Here is a 16,592-nt window from a genome sequence, read left to right on the forward strand (position 1 = left end):
CCCATGGACACTCGCAACATCAGAAAAGCTGCAGGTGCGTTGCCGGCCTTTTTAGAGGGAATACGCTCTTTTCTTGAAGGTTTGCAGGTCGTATCGGTCCGGAAATACTGCTGGTGACAGTTCATTCCAAAGTTTTATAGTGCACGGCAGAAAGTTTCGCGAAAAACGCACTATGGAAGACTGCCACTCATCAAGGTGATGAGGATGGTATGTTTTTTGCGTGGGACGATAGCGAAAAGTTGCAGGTGGTATGATTCCGAACAGTTCCTCAGAGCACTCCCCGTGATACAACCGATAGAGGATGCAGAGTGAAGCTACATCTCGGCGTAATTCCAGGGGGTCCAAGCTGTTTGAAACACTATGGCAGTCAACAATTCGAGCAGCCCTTCGTTGGATACGATCCAGAGGGAGCAGTTGGTATTTTGGCGCCCCTGCCCAGAGATGAGAACAATATTCCATATGAGGCCGAACCTGCGCCTTGTAGACAACAACAAGTTGACAAATTGAAAATGGATTATAGTTTTTTTTATTGAATCAAGATACTATTAGACAATGTTTACACGGCCAGTCTGAGATCAGCTAAGTCCCAGAGACAAGAGTTGAAAAAAAATATGATAAAATCAATATTTTTTACAAAATATAGGTAGTAGTCCTAATATCGTTGAAACTAAGGTCGAATTTCGACCATTGGGCGATCTCTAGTTCGTTGTAATTAGCTATAGGATAGCTTTATCGCGGGCTTTGAGCGCGGCAACTGAATCAAGAAATTTAGTAACAGGAAAACCTAACACCCCCTTACTGCGACCGGCACGGTGGTGCGACGTTGCCAGACTTCAGCACGGTGTTTGTGTGCGTGCGACTAGACATAATATGCGAATTGTAATTACATAAGTTGATAAAAATGCTATGTAATAGTTTTACCGTGGCAGCCCCTGAGTGCCACACGTATTTTCTTAGTAAGAAATTACCTATGTAGATAAAAAATGTACCTACGCTGTATATAACAACTTGCTTAGTTCGTTGTGGTTAAATACAAAAAGAATCCGTGTCACTTCCGAGCACTCTTTTCAGTCTTCAATAACTGCCAGCTGTGAATTAAGACCGCAATAATTATTTCTCCCGTCGCATAATTTAGAACTTTTATATTAATTATTTGAAGCTACTTGAATTTTATATTTTTTAACTAGATGACGCCCGAAACTGCTGGCGCTAAAATTCGTTTATCGCGCGGAAACTGTACATTTTTCCGGGATAAAAAGTATCCTATGTCCTTTCCCGGGACTCGAAGTATCACCATGCCTTTCAGCAAAATCGGTTCAGTTGTTTGGGCGTGAAGAGGTAACAGACAGACGTAGTTATTTAAACTATTAGTATGGATATTATATCTCTTATTCTTTCTTGTTTAGGAAGCTATATATTGAACTATAAAATTTCTTATTAGTTAATAAAATATTATAAATGCAAAAGTTTATAATTCTGTATCTTTGTTACTTTTTCACGTTAAAAGAAAATTTTATGGTTCATGGTATGATAGTGTAGACTCTAGAATGAGTATACATTTGACTACTTTTTATATTTGCTACTTACCATACTAATTGCATACCTACTGTATAGGTGTAGTAGGCTGCAAATACACCTATACCAGAGTAGACAGAATGATAGAGTATGCCGACTTAGAACTGATGTTGAAATTTTTAAATTTGACGTATTATGACGAAAATCGTCGCTAGGGTTGTTAACTTGTTACCTACGAATTTAAAAATATGACATATTCGCTGGACGTGTTCCTCTTTGGTCGTATTGTTGTTTGTGTTTTGGCACATGCGATTAAAATTGTGAGAATCCAATTTTTAAATCTTTATTTTAAATATTTAAAAATAAATTATATGAGCCAGCGCGAGGCACATTCCGTTCATAATCCCAGTGAAACCCGACGAATTTGACAGATATTGAAACCTGTTCGTTTCTTTGCAGTCGAACTACTGGTAGTCTTATTTTATGTCTATTGTGCCTATACAGTATACAGTAGGTAAGTGCAAGCAAAACTTAGTAGATAATACTCATAAATCCATATTTATACTGCTATGCTTCATCGATAAAAACATGTTTTCTTACAATTGGCGAAAATATCGATATCGTTAAAGTAATAAATCGGTAAAGTTGTAGTGATGTGCCCCACCCGTTCCAATTATCGAGCGGAACTCATTATTTCCGATGCGATAGATGCCTCCGAGCCCCACACTGACCTCTGAAATTCGTTCGCGACCCCTAGCCCTATAGCCAAGACCTTTTCTTTATCGCTTCTTCACAGAATCGACGATCAAAATGTGTGGAATTGATATGGGCGTTCGTTAATCTGAAGTTGACTTTCGACTCGTCCATGGGCGTTCCGAAAGGGGGGAGCTGCCCCCCCCGTGAATCATGTTGACGTTCCTACTAAGTATTATCTAGTACTTTTATCTATAAAAATTAAAAATTAAGAAACCGAATTTTTGCCTTTTGTTTGCAATACAATATTTTTACAACTAAAAATTATTAATTTTTCATTCTTTTTAAACACCTAGCTTATGAAAAATCTGATTTGCCCCCCCCCCCCCCCCCTGGCCCAGAACCTGGGTAATTTGCCCCCCCTGGCACCAGAACCTGGGTACGCCCATGGACTCGTCCAATGTGCGCTTTTATAATTTTGGACGTGATTGTAATATCGTGGACGTCCGGCAACACAGGCAAGTAAAATTTATGGATATATATGAAGACGATTTTAAATTTCCGTCGACGATATCGTTATAATGTGCAAGTTAGAGGCCATGATGACGTCTACACTCATAATGTCGTTTTGCCGCGGACGCCCACGACATTGTCGTCACGTCTAAAATTGTAAAAACGGACAATGTCAATTCCATACATTTTGTTCGGCGATTCTATAATATTAATAATAAGTTTTTTACTCAGTTCAAAAGATAAAAATCACACAATTATAAAGCTATTATTTAACTCTTTATAGCAGCGATGAAGAAAACGTCTTGGCTAAATGCTCTGTCCCTACAATACATGCCTATTAAATATTCGTTAGGGACGTCCCGCTTTTATCGACATTCGCATTTACATGTTTCCGATTATTGGAAAGGGATCTTAAATATTATTTTATATTCCGTTTGAATTTTTATGATTTATTTACAACAGATTTTCAGTTTTATAACGAAATGTTGTGACGTGTTCGCTGTCGTAAAATCCGTTCTGATTCCACTATACGTTTGAAAATAAAATAAAAATCGTTTTAAGATTTTTAAATTATACTTTAGCTTGAGTTAATTATGGGAAATCGTAATATATTGTCTACAGATCTTTCTTATGAGTAATAATTTATCTCATACAGCATACTCCTTGCAATCTAACTTATAAGAAAGATATACAGCATATTTAGTGCCTGTTTCACCACTTCCTGATAAGTGCCGAAGAGGCTATCCACAACCTTTTTTTTGACAGTTGGAGTATGGACTAACTGTCAGATAAGCTGCAGATAGCTTATCCGGCACTTTATCAGGAAGTGGTGAAACAGGCCCTAAATCTTCACTGTCTTTGACTGTCATGTGACAATGACAATTTGTCAGACAGAAACAAGCAGATATTCGCTGTAAAAAATACGTGTGGCACTCGAGGACTGCCGCGGTGAAGCTATTGCAAAGCATTTTTATCAACTTACAATTATAATTTGCATGCGTCTTGTCACACGCACACAAACACCGTACCGAAAGCTGCCGAACTGAAACGACGTTAGACGATGCAGGGCAACGCCGTGGGGAGTGGTAGGTTTTTTTTGTTATGGAACTCCTTAATTCGGTCACCGCACTCGCGGAAGCCAGTGATAAAAGCTATGCAATAACTTAACAGTTTTATTAGTATAGAGATATACACGTAAATTATGATTATTTATGCTACACTTTTCCATTATAGGTCGCTGGGATAATGGCGGATCTCAATTACAACCAACACCAGCCACACATCATTGTCTTTATCATTCCCTCATTAAAAATGATTCGTTTCTTATTTATCATTAAACCCCACTTCAGTGCTCGCTCATTAAAATATACTCATAAATAATTGCGAAAAATGTAACTGAATTCGCTTCGCGTGAGGTGCAAGAAGTGTCGTTCGTACAAAGAAAGTTTGTACCATTTGAGAATGTAGGTCGTATTTGACGAAATTTCCGTCTCTCTACTATTACAACTACTACTGGCTGCTTTGAGGTTTTTTTTTAATGAAATAAGGGGGCAAACGGGTCACCTGTTGGAAAGCAATTTTCATCGGCCATGGACACTCGCAGCATCAGAAGAGCTGCAGGTGCGTTGCCGGCCTTTTAAGAGGGGATAGGTTAATAGGGGAGGATAGGGATGGGAAGGGAAGTAAACCTATTCACTTCCCTTCCCATCCCTACCCTCCCCTATTAACCTATTCCCTTCCCTACCCTCCCCTAGGAGGGTAGGGAAGGGAATAGGGTAGGGGATTGGGCCTCTGGTAAATTTACTCACTCGACGAAACACAGCACAAATGTTGTTTCACGCCGGTTTAGGTAGTAAGTGCTGACTTACACCGGTAAGGTGGTGGGTGCCAGTTTCTGGATACTTGATTTTCAACATCCTTACTTAAAAATTAAAATACAAATAACAATACAAGGTATTGACTTTGGCTAACCTAACCGCGAATGGTGATGCGCTACGTAAATATCATTTTATTTTATTTTCGTTTATTGGGGCCTCCAAACAGTCTTACATATTGAATAGTAATAAAGTATTTATAAGTATCATTTTTAGTAAAAGGTTTACAAGTTACAATATTGTTGATCCGACGTTGAAATCCAGTGATATCGATGCTGGCTATTCTATGTAATTTATTACTTAAATTGTAAGCTGTCTTTCAAGCCTTTAAAATTGATTCATGTAGTCTAAAGCTTTGACCAGTCTACGGTAAGGTTCTTAACGATATTTAAATATTATAATATCATGTTATCTTTCTTGTTTATTGTATTTATTGAAGAGAAAGCACTATTATTTCTCGAGTTAGCCTCAGGCATTCTTAATCACGATCATTCGCATATATCATCAATCAGATTGTACGAATAAAAATAACTTTCTTTCGGCAATAAATTATTTATTGATCAATTTCAGACTCTATTACTTACCTATCTAATCATGACAAAGACATATGACATCTTTGAATTCGATATTTTTGATACTGAAGGCATCGCAAGCACATTAGCGAGGTAATTTGGTCCTGGCGATTTTTGAATCCTTACGGTATTAAAATAAAAATTAACTAAGTCAAGTTATCTCATCATTCAAGTCAATTGATAAAAAAATAATGAAGTCCCAAAAAAGGTAGTTGATATTCGTAAAATTTGAATTGCGCTGAGATATTTTTCCCAAAAAGACTGAAATCACAAACACTTGGAAACATCATTATATTGAATTCCATATTTTGATAACGCGAATACATGAAGATGGTCAATATAACCTCAAAATAAAGTACCCATATTTTTATATATTTTTAAGTTCTCACCGAACTCAGTATAAACTCACATCTCTTTCAATAAATTATATTTAAAAGCGTAGTTTATTTTGCTCATAAATTTAAATAAGAACGGTCTACTGAGGGTCTTAGTTATATTACCTCAATACTCAGGAGCATTAGGGAACCGCAAATTCAGACACTGTACTACCTCAAAAACTAATTAATCCTCCTTGTAGATTGTAACGGCTTCAAACATAATCACTAACATTTTAATACTTACTTTATATTTGATATTAGAAAAATTGTTGAGATTTAGTTCAGTTAACTGTAAAACCATCAACTGATCCAAAAGTTCGCAATTAGCTCTAGACGATCAATTTTAATGCGCAATATCACGTATTGTGCAATATTATTGACGGTCTAGGGTTCATATTGAAGTGAACGCGCCCAGTTGTTCTTTAATGTTGTTTAATGATATTGCACAATAAAATTGATCGTCTAGGGGCCCATTTAGTTATATTACAGTTTTTGCTATACACTAAACGAAAAAAAGTTAAACAATCCTTTTACTAGAATAAAGGTTCCGGAAGCTAGAAAAGGGGTCGACCGTGGAATGTAACGGAATGAGCGCAATTTTTTGACAAACCTTTATTTTAGGGTAAATAATAGTACACTTCCTGTACTTTGTACTTTATCATGGTACATCGTATTTATATTTTAATTAGTGACTAATCTCAAATCGCGGAATTCTGTCTGTACTCTGTAGCGTTCATTGACTCCCTGTCAATTGACAATGAGTGACAGATGTTTCTAGCCTTAAGCTCCAGGTTTCCTCCAAGAGCTGCATCACGGCCGCAATACGACGGCACCGCTCTTAGAGGAAACCAGAGCTTAAGGGTTATAATATATAAATAAAATAAAATATAGAAGTCCGTTTCTTTACAATAATTGATTATTTTATTCTTAAGTTAACAGAATGCAGTGCGAGTATTTTTCACATAGTTCCTAGACTAGAAAGGTCAATGACCGCTGGTGCCACCTTAAATTGTCCTGACTATATGATGGACTGTTTGTGCAGCCGCTCCATGTTGGCCAATGATGAGCAACACAAGGAATTATGAACATGTACAGAGGCATATTATGCCTATGATCGACTATCGTGGTTTTTAGCAATTGAACATAATATTATGAATAATACAGGGTGTAACAAAAGTAAGTGATATAATACTTTAGAAAGAGTATTTTTTTTTTATCCATGGAAAAATCATGACGCGGGGGCAGGCAAATCGCAAAAAAAATTTGCTCTTTCTGCGCTGCTACTTTCAAAGTGAACTCGATATAAGGGACACATAGTAGTGATGCAACGGATCTCTGTTTCTGTTTCCGCAAGTGCGGAAGTTCCGCGCGATTTTCAACATCCGTTTCTGCTTCTGTTTCCGCAACTTTTATAACGGAGATTTAAACGGAAGTTTACAACCGACGGCGGCCAAATTACTTTTTATAAAATATAACTTGCCACTACTAAATTTTGAATATTAATAAAAATATGTTCAGTTGCAAAGTTGAAATATTGTTTTCTATAAGATTCTTAATAGATTTCTAATATATCTATTTCTAATCTAGATTTGGTGTATTTGATACTTATTAAAGAATTATATATTTTGTACATTTGTTTTTTTTCATATTATTTACACTTCCTTTTCTGCATCCGTTTCCGTTTCTGCAAAAATTTACTTTTGACATCTGTTTCCGTTTCTGGTTCCGCTAAGGCACTTCCGTTGCATCACTAACACATAGTACATGCCCTAAAGTACACTTTACTTTTTGTTACAGTTAATTATATTATTATAACATTAACCAACATTGGCTGTATCCAATAAATACCTGATAATTATATGGTAGTTAAGTAAGATTATGTTAATGAGTATTGCGCTCAAATTACCGCCATCGAGTGACCGTATGTTAGGCCAATTACTAAATACATGCATTAAGCTATTGTTGTTTAAATCAATACAAATCCGTCAGCATCATCAGCCCTAGTAGACAAGTGGAAAGCGATTATTATGTATGCGATTTGACATAAGTCATCGCTTCGCTAGCGAATACTAATGTCAAATCCCATACATTTTGTGGCGTTGGCGTTTACGATAATCGCTTGCCGCTTGTCTAGGCCCTCAGTAGCTCTTCAAGTTCCGACAGTGTATGACTTGTGAGTTTTGTGACATGACTTTTAAGCGTCAATTCAGACTGCAACTGATTTGACAGATTCGCAAGACGTCTCACGGTCAATTCAGACCGCATAGTGACGCGTAGATGCATTTTTAAATTTGTATGGATTTGACAGTTTTTCATGACGTCTCACGCGATTGAAATCTGAACCCTCACGCTGATTATTATTTTTAGATTAGAATCTGTCAATTCGGTGCAAATTTAGAAAGGCATACGCGTCGCGTTGCGGTCTGAATTGACCCTAAGTCTTACGGTCAGTGCAGAGGTACATTGCAACATGACTAAGCGATGTGATGAGATATTATATTTTGAACTAAACTTTATTTTGTAACAAAAAGGTACACATTAAATTGATATACTAACTTGCCACGTGTGGTGTTGAATTATAAGTTCCAATTTTGAATAGATCATCCATACTAATATGATAAATGCATAAATATGTCTGTTTGTCTGTCTGTTAAACCGCTGAACCGATTTAGCTGAAAGTTAGTATGGAGATACTCTGAGTCCCGGGAATGGACATAGGATAGTTTTTATCCCAAAAAAAAATTACGGTTCCCGTGCGATAAACATGTTTTGGCGCAACGATGAAGGATCTCGTTTACTTAAAACACTTTTTAGTTACCAAGTATATGGAGTATGGACGGATAAAATAATTGTATAAATTATGACCTACTTATAAACTTCTATAAAGAAAATTCCCAGCAATGTGGGAACTGGGAAGTGCACTTAAAAGACGTAAGACACTTGCATAATTGCGAACTTCATTCAGGTTACGACTAGAACCTAATTAAGCTCTAATAGTATGTTAAAGTGTGCTATGTGCATACTAGCGCTAATACTAAAGATAAACTCTTTATTATACTCAGCACTTAATAAAAACATCCACAATGTGTAAACCATACTAAAATCTTAATGAAAAAAATTAATATAAATAAAAATTAATTTTAAATTTTGTTAGTCGAGACGAGAACGGTTAAGCCAATTCCGCAGTTCAGGGAAGGTTTGTATTAGGAGGGAAGTGGTAAAATAAAAAACCATACGAAGACCACAAGAAGTGTTTAGATACTTCTTGTATAAGTTTGTTGCTTATTTCAATGAAATTAATAACACACAGCAAAAAACAAATAAAGTTGCTTGTTTCAATGAATTAAATCAAAATTAAAAAGTTTTTGGAAAGGGTGAACATATTTTAAAAGCTTTTATTTAACTTGCTCTGTATGTATGTAAGTATGTATGTTCGGGTGAAATTTTGGAACTCAATTTTGAAGTAGATATATTTAACCCATCGAGCTGAAATTTCGCATGCACGTTTAGTTTGGATGACAATGGATGATATTGTATCTGACATCACTCTAAATCCAATATGGCTGACCATCCAAGATGGCGAAATAGTTATTTTCTATGCAGCTCTACAATTCAAGCGTTTCATCCAAGATAGAGGTTTAGTTATTTTAATGCACTTCTGCAATATGAGTATCAAATGAAAGGACTCATTGAGAGTAACGCTGAAACGAATGTAATGTCATTCTACATCCAATATGGCGTCTCATTCAAGATAGGGGAACATAATTATTTTAATGCACTTCTGCAATATAGGTATCAAATGAAAGGGCTCATTGAGAGTAACTCGGAAACGAATGTAATGTCATTCTACATCCAATATGGCGTCTCATTCAAGATAGGGGAACATAATTATTTTAATGCACTTCTGCAATATAGGTATCAAATGAAAGGGCTCATTGAGAGTAACTCGGAAACGAATGTAATGTCATTCTACATCCAATATGGCGGCTCATCCAAGATAGGGTAGTATAGTTATTTTTAAAGCACTTTTGCAATATGGGTATCAAACAAAAAGGTGTCGTGTCTTGTTATGTCAAGTCAAAACCAGCCGGGCATTAGAAAATGCCTGGTAGAATCCTGTCATTTTTGTTCAGTGATATTTAATTTTTTAGTCGTAAAATTAAATTGTACGATTTCTTAAAGACTTAAATTAAGTTAATCAGATTTTACTACAATCAAGCAGGCTTAAGAAATCTAGTCAGAGATTTAACTAAAAAACAAAAAATAAATTATAAGCAAAAACCTTTTTGCTTTTATCTAAATAATCTAAAGAGAAGAAAATAAGCCCCTTAAAAATTTTAACTATTAAGTTATAACCTCAATATATTATACAATTTGCATTATAATAAAAGCTTGTCGCGAAACTTAACAATCTCAATATTTAATTACTAATTTAATAAAATAAAAAATATAATATCGGTTTACTCAGTTAAATTAACACTTACTAGTTTATTATTTACAAATCACGCGACAAGCTTTTATTATCATGCTAATTGTATAATATATTGAGCTTATAACTAAATAGTTAGAATTTTTAAGGGATTTATTTTCTTCTTTTTAGATTATTTAAATAAAAGCTTTTTTTCAAAAAGTTTTTGCCTATAATTTATTTCCAAATTCCAGGTATATTTCGGGATGCATACTATAACTTCGGCAAATTGGCAGATATTAAGTGCCATTTAAATTAATTTTTTAAAGTTGAAATTATTTTGATATGTGCCTCCTAAGTCCTACTACTATATAATTTAGTTTTTTTAATATAATAATCTGTTGGTCACAGTGAGTTTGCAAGTATTTTTACAAAATTTTAAGACTAAAGGCAGTGAAAAATTCCGTTCAAAACATGACATTTGTGTCGGAAAGCAATTACAGTTAGCGATTCAAGTCATGGACCACATCTAATGAAGGGGATTGTAAAATAAACCAGCTAGTTGCGGTCGTTCGTTACTAGTTAAGTCTTACGAATTTAGACTCGATTCAAAACAGAGCTTTCTAATTTTGTTTACTTTGAGCTTTTGTTTGTTTAATACTCTAAGCTTTAGAGTCATGGATGCGACTGGACAAGACCTTAGAGTCTAAGGTATTGTCCAGTCGCATGATATAAATCTATTGACCTGACAATATTAATAATCTCTTTTACATACAAACAAGGCGTTCACGATGCGCTAATCTTAGGAACTTTTTCGAATTGTTAAATATTTTTTGTTGCATATACCATTTAATAGGACTCTAGGCTATAATGTGATACAAACTGTGACGAATCGGTGAGAAAAGTAGTGGAAAATAGAGAAAATTTGTTATTATATACTGACGTAGACGAAGTGGCAGGCAACAGCTAGTTATATTTTATCTTTAAATAAATTCTTAAAAGCTATAAAAATGTGTTTAATTTAGTAGCGTTGCTTATAAAGCCACTCATTAGCTATGTCCACACTATGCAATTTCATCTTCAATTTTCGTCATCATCGTTTTATTCAACTTTCGTTTGGCATATTCAATAATAATTGAATGCGTCAAAATCCACCCCATTGGAAAGAAAAGACGTATCATAGCGTCGCGGGCATGCCTCACGTGCAATGTTGATTGCGCTATAACGCATGCCCTTCATGAACAAAAAAAGGCACATTGTGGACAAAGCTTATATTAGCCTCTGCAGTGCAGCGGGCTTGCCTGCTGCGTTTGCTGAGTTGGAGCCAATTTTTGGCGTCACACAGCATTATAGTTGTATTAATATTGGTATGGTATGGAGATACTTTAAGTCCCGAAAAAGGACAAAGGATACTTTTCATCCCGAAAAAATGTATGGTTCCCGCGCAATAAGCGGATTTCTGCGCAGCGGAGCTGCAGGCAACTATTCCCCAATATTTCCGCTTTACAGAAACGATGATATAAGATTTACGTCATTCGTTATGAGTTAAATATGCAATGCCGCTATATAAACAGTACTCGTACAACTTTCACTGTGTACTTTACGTTGTGTACTGTAGTTTTATTTCAGTACAGTCAACAGGAAATACTTTGTGACCGGCACACGAATTCGCTACACAGAGTACATACCTATCATTATTTGCGTATCGGCACTCGAAACATTGCATCAAAATCCATAATGAAATAGATTTAAATAAATTAAACCGAATATTTACGTTGTTGCTTTAAAAATAATAAAATTGTTAATTTGTGTTTTTAGGAAGTATAATAGTTTTTTTTAATAATATCTATGGACGCTTCAAACCACGTCAGTCTGGCCCCGTGGTAAGTACCTGAAGGACTTGTGTTACGGGTACCAGACAACGGAAATATATTTAATACTTTTATAATAATAACTCCCACACCGGTTTCGGTGACGGTGGCCGGTTTCATTGAAACCAGGCCAGTTACGTAGGAGTAATTTTATAGTGCCCAAGTGTGTGCGCAGTACACAAGAGCACTCTCTATTCCTTTACTCTCATAACCCAGTGGGACAGAAGACCGACACGACCGGTGAGAGATCAGGCGCAGGACCGACTTTTTACATGCCCATCCGACGCATGGATCATCTTACTTGTCAGACAATCAGGTGATCAGCCTACATTGTCCTAACCAAACTTGGAAATAACATGTTTCCAACGCGGGAATCGAACCCACGACCTCCGAGTCAAGAGCCACGCTCTTAACCACTGGACCACGGAGGCGTGGCGGAGACCACGTTCATTTATTCACATTTTTATGATATACATATATTTAAGATTTTTATTATATTATACACATATATTTTAATACACATCCATGACCCAGGATCTTTGAAAACTTTTTGTTCCGTCGGCGGGATTCGAACCCGCGACCCCCGGCTTGAATATGCTCAAGCCGGGGGTCGCGGGTTCGAATTGTGTTCGAAATGCGATTACAATAATAAATTTTAATAATTTATACCTACCGTTTACATAATATAATATGTACCATCGACTGGCTTTGAAGTAATGCGACCAAACTACGTAGGTCCCCCATCTGCCTAGGAATCATCTTCTCTGATAGTACAATATTACCGTCATCGGCTGTAACGGCATGCAGTTAAAACGTATACAAAATTCATTTATTCACTTATTTATTTAATGAGTATGACATAATTAGAGATTAAGTTGAAATATAGTATAATATATCCTTCCGTCTTTAGTATAATAATTTAGCATATTATCTTTATATCCATAGGGTAGACCACAAGGACAACGATTACTTTTTATCGCAGCAAAATACATCTAGGAGTATTTTGCCGTGATAAAAAGGTACCTTCTCTTTAACGATACTAAAGAGTAACATTTGGCACACGATATTGTAGTGTAGAGCGCAATTGTAGTGTGGATTACAAATACGTTCCACGTCTAACAGCAACGTGGCTTTCAGTAACTCACGGTTTTAATGATGGCTACAGAGTACAGACAGAGTACAGACAGACAACCGACAGGTATTGCTGAACGCGCTTTGTTCTTTTGCCGCTCCTCGTTAAATATTTAAACCCGAGCGACGGCCTTTCACCAGTTACAGTTGCGGTAAAAATATTCAATTGTTGTACTTACTAAAGCGGCACCTTTGTGTCAATTTTGCATCGCTAAAGGTGTGTATAAATTGTAATATTTTGCCTCGTGCCCACTTAAATTGTTGTAGACGGTAAAGAAAGTAAGATACCTGCAAAGAGCGAGTTACATGAATTTTATTTTTTATATTCTAATTTTAAGTAAGGAGGTTATAAGTTTATTTAAAATGCAGATTTGTTTGATAAGTTATTAAAGTGATAAGTATGAACGCACCTTTAAGTTTTTAATTTTAATGACTTCGCGGTAAATTCATTATTACTATTTTAATGTCGGTTTCTGCGTTTCCACAAGAGGCTTTATTTTAAGTCCGAGAAAGCTTAATACATTTTTAATCATTATCTGAATAATGGTTATCAATTATTATCATATTAAAGTCTAAATTGATTATTTAATCACTGCACTTCGAGCCAACTTAAGAAATAGATGAGCTCACAATTTATAAATATAACATTAAACTAGTCAGACGCAACGGACAAACAGACAGCTAAGTTTCACGAAGAGGATCCAGTTCTAACCTTTCGGTTTGGGTACATAATGAATTAGCATTAATCCTCCATTAATGACAACGATTGCCTTAGTGAATAAACTGGAGACTTTTCAGTTCTTCCGATTTCTTCAAATGAAATCCATTCAAGGGAAAGAAAGAATTTAATTTAGGGCGAATCAGGAATATCTGCCGCCGCTCGCCAGTTATAAATCGTTTGAATGCTAATAAATTCAACCTGCTCGAGATCTCAGGTGGAAACAAAATTTCCTCGCGCTCCATCTTCCTTTAAAAATCGGAATAATATCCTGTTCTTTATTATGACATTCCTTCATAAAGCCGCGAGTTTGAGGTGCGCTTAAATATTTTAATGGAATCTCATTTATCTTGCCTTCATTATGATTCATGTTATTATTAGCGGTTAGGTTTTTGTTTCGTTTGTCTGGAACGTGGCGCGGTCCCGTGGGTATAGGCGGGCCTAATCATCCCACTGTACTCTCTCCTACTCTACATAAAGGAACCTTTTGCAAATTTCACCTTTCAAGCTCCGGGGCTTGGACAAAGCGGTGATGACGAAATCGGATCTCGTATCCGATACGTGTATTAGAAACTTTCCTTAGAAATGAGGCGTTCAGAAAAACCAATCATCATTTTTCGGGATCCTTTGAGTAACGAGGTACTTCCGCTCCCGTTCCTTGTTATTGTAGTTTGTGAATACTAAAAAAAGTTCAAACACCAATCAATGTTTGGAACAAAAGCGTAAAGTTTGTAAAGTTGATCGCATATTTATCAGCAAGCACGCGCCGCATGCTCCGTGTTTTAGGGCCAACCCACACGTTCCACAACCACACCACATCGCAACGACAAAATGTCGTCGAGCAGTGGTTACGTGTTAATGGTGTCGCTGCAGCTTTTTGTAGTTGCGTTGTGGTACCGACAAAATGCCGACGTGGTTGCGTTGTCGCCAGTGGTTGTGATGTGGTTACGTACGAAGACCAATGAAATGGAGGGGTGGTTGCGATATGGTTGGTATCACACAAGTGGTCGACAACAACTGTAAAATGTGGTACGTGTGAATGGTCCAGTTCATCTACAATACGAAATGTACCCCGGACCACGGGGTGGGGTTGGTGTGGTTGTGGTACGTGTGTGGGTTGGTCCTTACAATTCGTCGTATGAAATGATGTGAAACCTCGCGCATTTCCTGAATTATGCTACGCGTACAGCGCGTACGGTGCTGAAAAATGTGCGATCAGCTTTAGTAACATATCTGACACTTTAATATTATGCTAAGTACTAGTTTAGACACAGCTGAAAATGCGCGGTTTTGTGTGAACGTAACTTTGTAATACAACGCCTTTGTGATAAGTTGTAACGTGTAAGTTCTAACGTGGGAGAGCCATGCTTCGGCACGAATGGGCTGGCTCGATCGGAGTAATACCACGGGCTCACAGAAAACCGGCGTGAAACAGCGCTTGCGCTGTATTTCGCCGAGTGAGTGAGCTTACCGGAGGCCCAATCCCCTACCCTATTTCCTTCCCTACCCTCCCCTATTCCCTTCCCTCCCCTATTTCCTTCCCTTTCCTTCCCTACCATTCCCTATTACCCTATTCCCTCTTAAAAGGCCGGCAACGCACCTACAGTTCTTCTGATGCTGCGAGTGTCCATCGGCGACGGAAGTTGCTTTGCATCAGGTGACCCATTTGCTCGTTTGCCCCCTTAGTTCATAAAAAAAAATTGTCTGTGGCTAAAACGCATGGGCCACAATCTTGTGTTATTTTTGTGGCACGGCCGAGATACTAGATATAATATTGTATCTTAAATTACAAGGACATATTATCTTGCCGTCAAACAATTAGTTTGACGAGATCTAAAATGTAAGAATATTATAATGTAGATTTTTATGAATAAACATATAAAAAAATTATAATCATATTAAATGTTGACTAGGATTTCGGTGTTCGTAAGTTTTTAGTAATGTTTTAATTATTATTATCCTATATCCTTTCCGGCACTCATTATCTAGAACCTAATTTCATCTGAATCGCTTTAGCAGCTTAAAGCGTCCAGAGGACGAACACAAACAGATACAAACAGAGTACATTTGAACACGATAAAATTGTACGTAAAATGTATCCAATTATTGAAACTTGTGTATGTACATTCGATTTACATAATAAGGTACTCACCGACTGACCAAAACAGAACTTCTCAATTCGACTTAATGAACATAATATTTTAAAATTAAACAAAATATTACATACTTTTATTTAGTGAATTGACTATAATATTAAAAAGTATTTTTTCGCATTTATAGACAACAAATAAATCCAACTTATTTTATTTTATTCAGTAACGAACAAAACACAAAAAGTCTTACGTCAATCGACCGCGACAAAACAATAATTTTAATATAAATATACACAAGCAATGAATATTAAGATGAGTATAAGTAGAGAATAAGTAGGACTAGTATTGCGTATCTAGATCAGCCGCCAGTAGCCGGGGAGAAGCCGCGTAGAGCGCTCGTGCTACGCCGTAACGCTACGCCGTAGACCTACGCCGTAGACCTGCTACGAAACGTTACGTTGTAACCAGTGAATGTGAAATTTCAAATTGGTTTAAAAACTTTGGATTGAATTTTATTTAACCGAACAGGTGAGAAAAAAATTAAATATTAAAAATAAATAAACAGGAAACAAAGTTCAGTATATATATAACATTTTAATTTATGAATCATATTATTATGATAACAAACTAAATGCAGGTATTACGATAGAAATTATTCTTCATTTCTCATTTTTTCTTCATCCTTCGGAATAATGAAGTTTGTCGCGAAGACAATACAAGTAAAAACATCTCGCGGGTTCCATTAACCAGTAAAATGAAATGCTGGAGATCCTCCGATTATGATAAAACAACGAGCTTATTGTTTGTACGTACATACCTTTGTGGTG

General features: G+C 36.3%; 1 protein-coding gene across 1 annotated transcript in view; it reads left to right on the plus strand.

Annotated features, from left to right (window-relative positions):
* Positions 1-16,153: 16,153 nt before the first annotated feature.
* LOC121731377 overlaps positions 16,154-16,592 on the plus strand; it is a 70,204-nt gene continuing 69,765 nt past the window's right edge. Inside the window, exon 1 of the mRNA XM_042120782.1 lies at positions 16,154-16,293. The gene's annotated coding sequence lies outside the window, so the exon portion shown is untranslated. The remainder of the gene's footprint in view (positions 16,294-16,592) is intronic.

The sequence above is a fragment of the Aricia agestis genome, chromosome 10, assembly GCF_905147365.1.
Source record: "Aricia agestis chromosome 10, ilAriAges1.1, whole genome shotgun sequence".
NCBI lineage: Eukaryota > Metazoa > Arthropoda > Insecta > Lepidoptera > Lycaenidae > Aricia > Aricia agestis.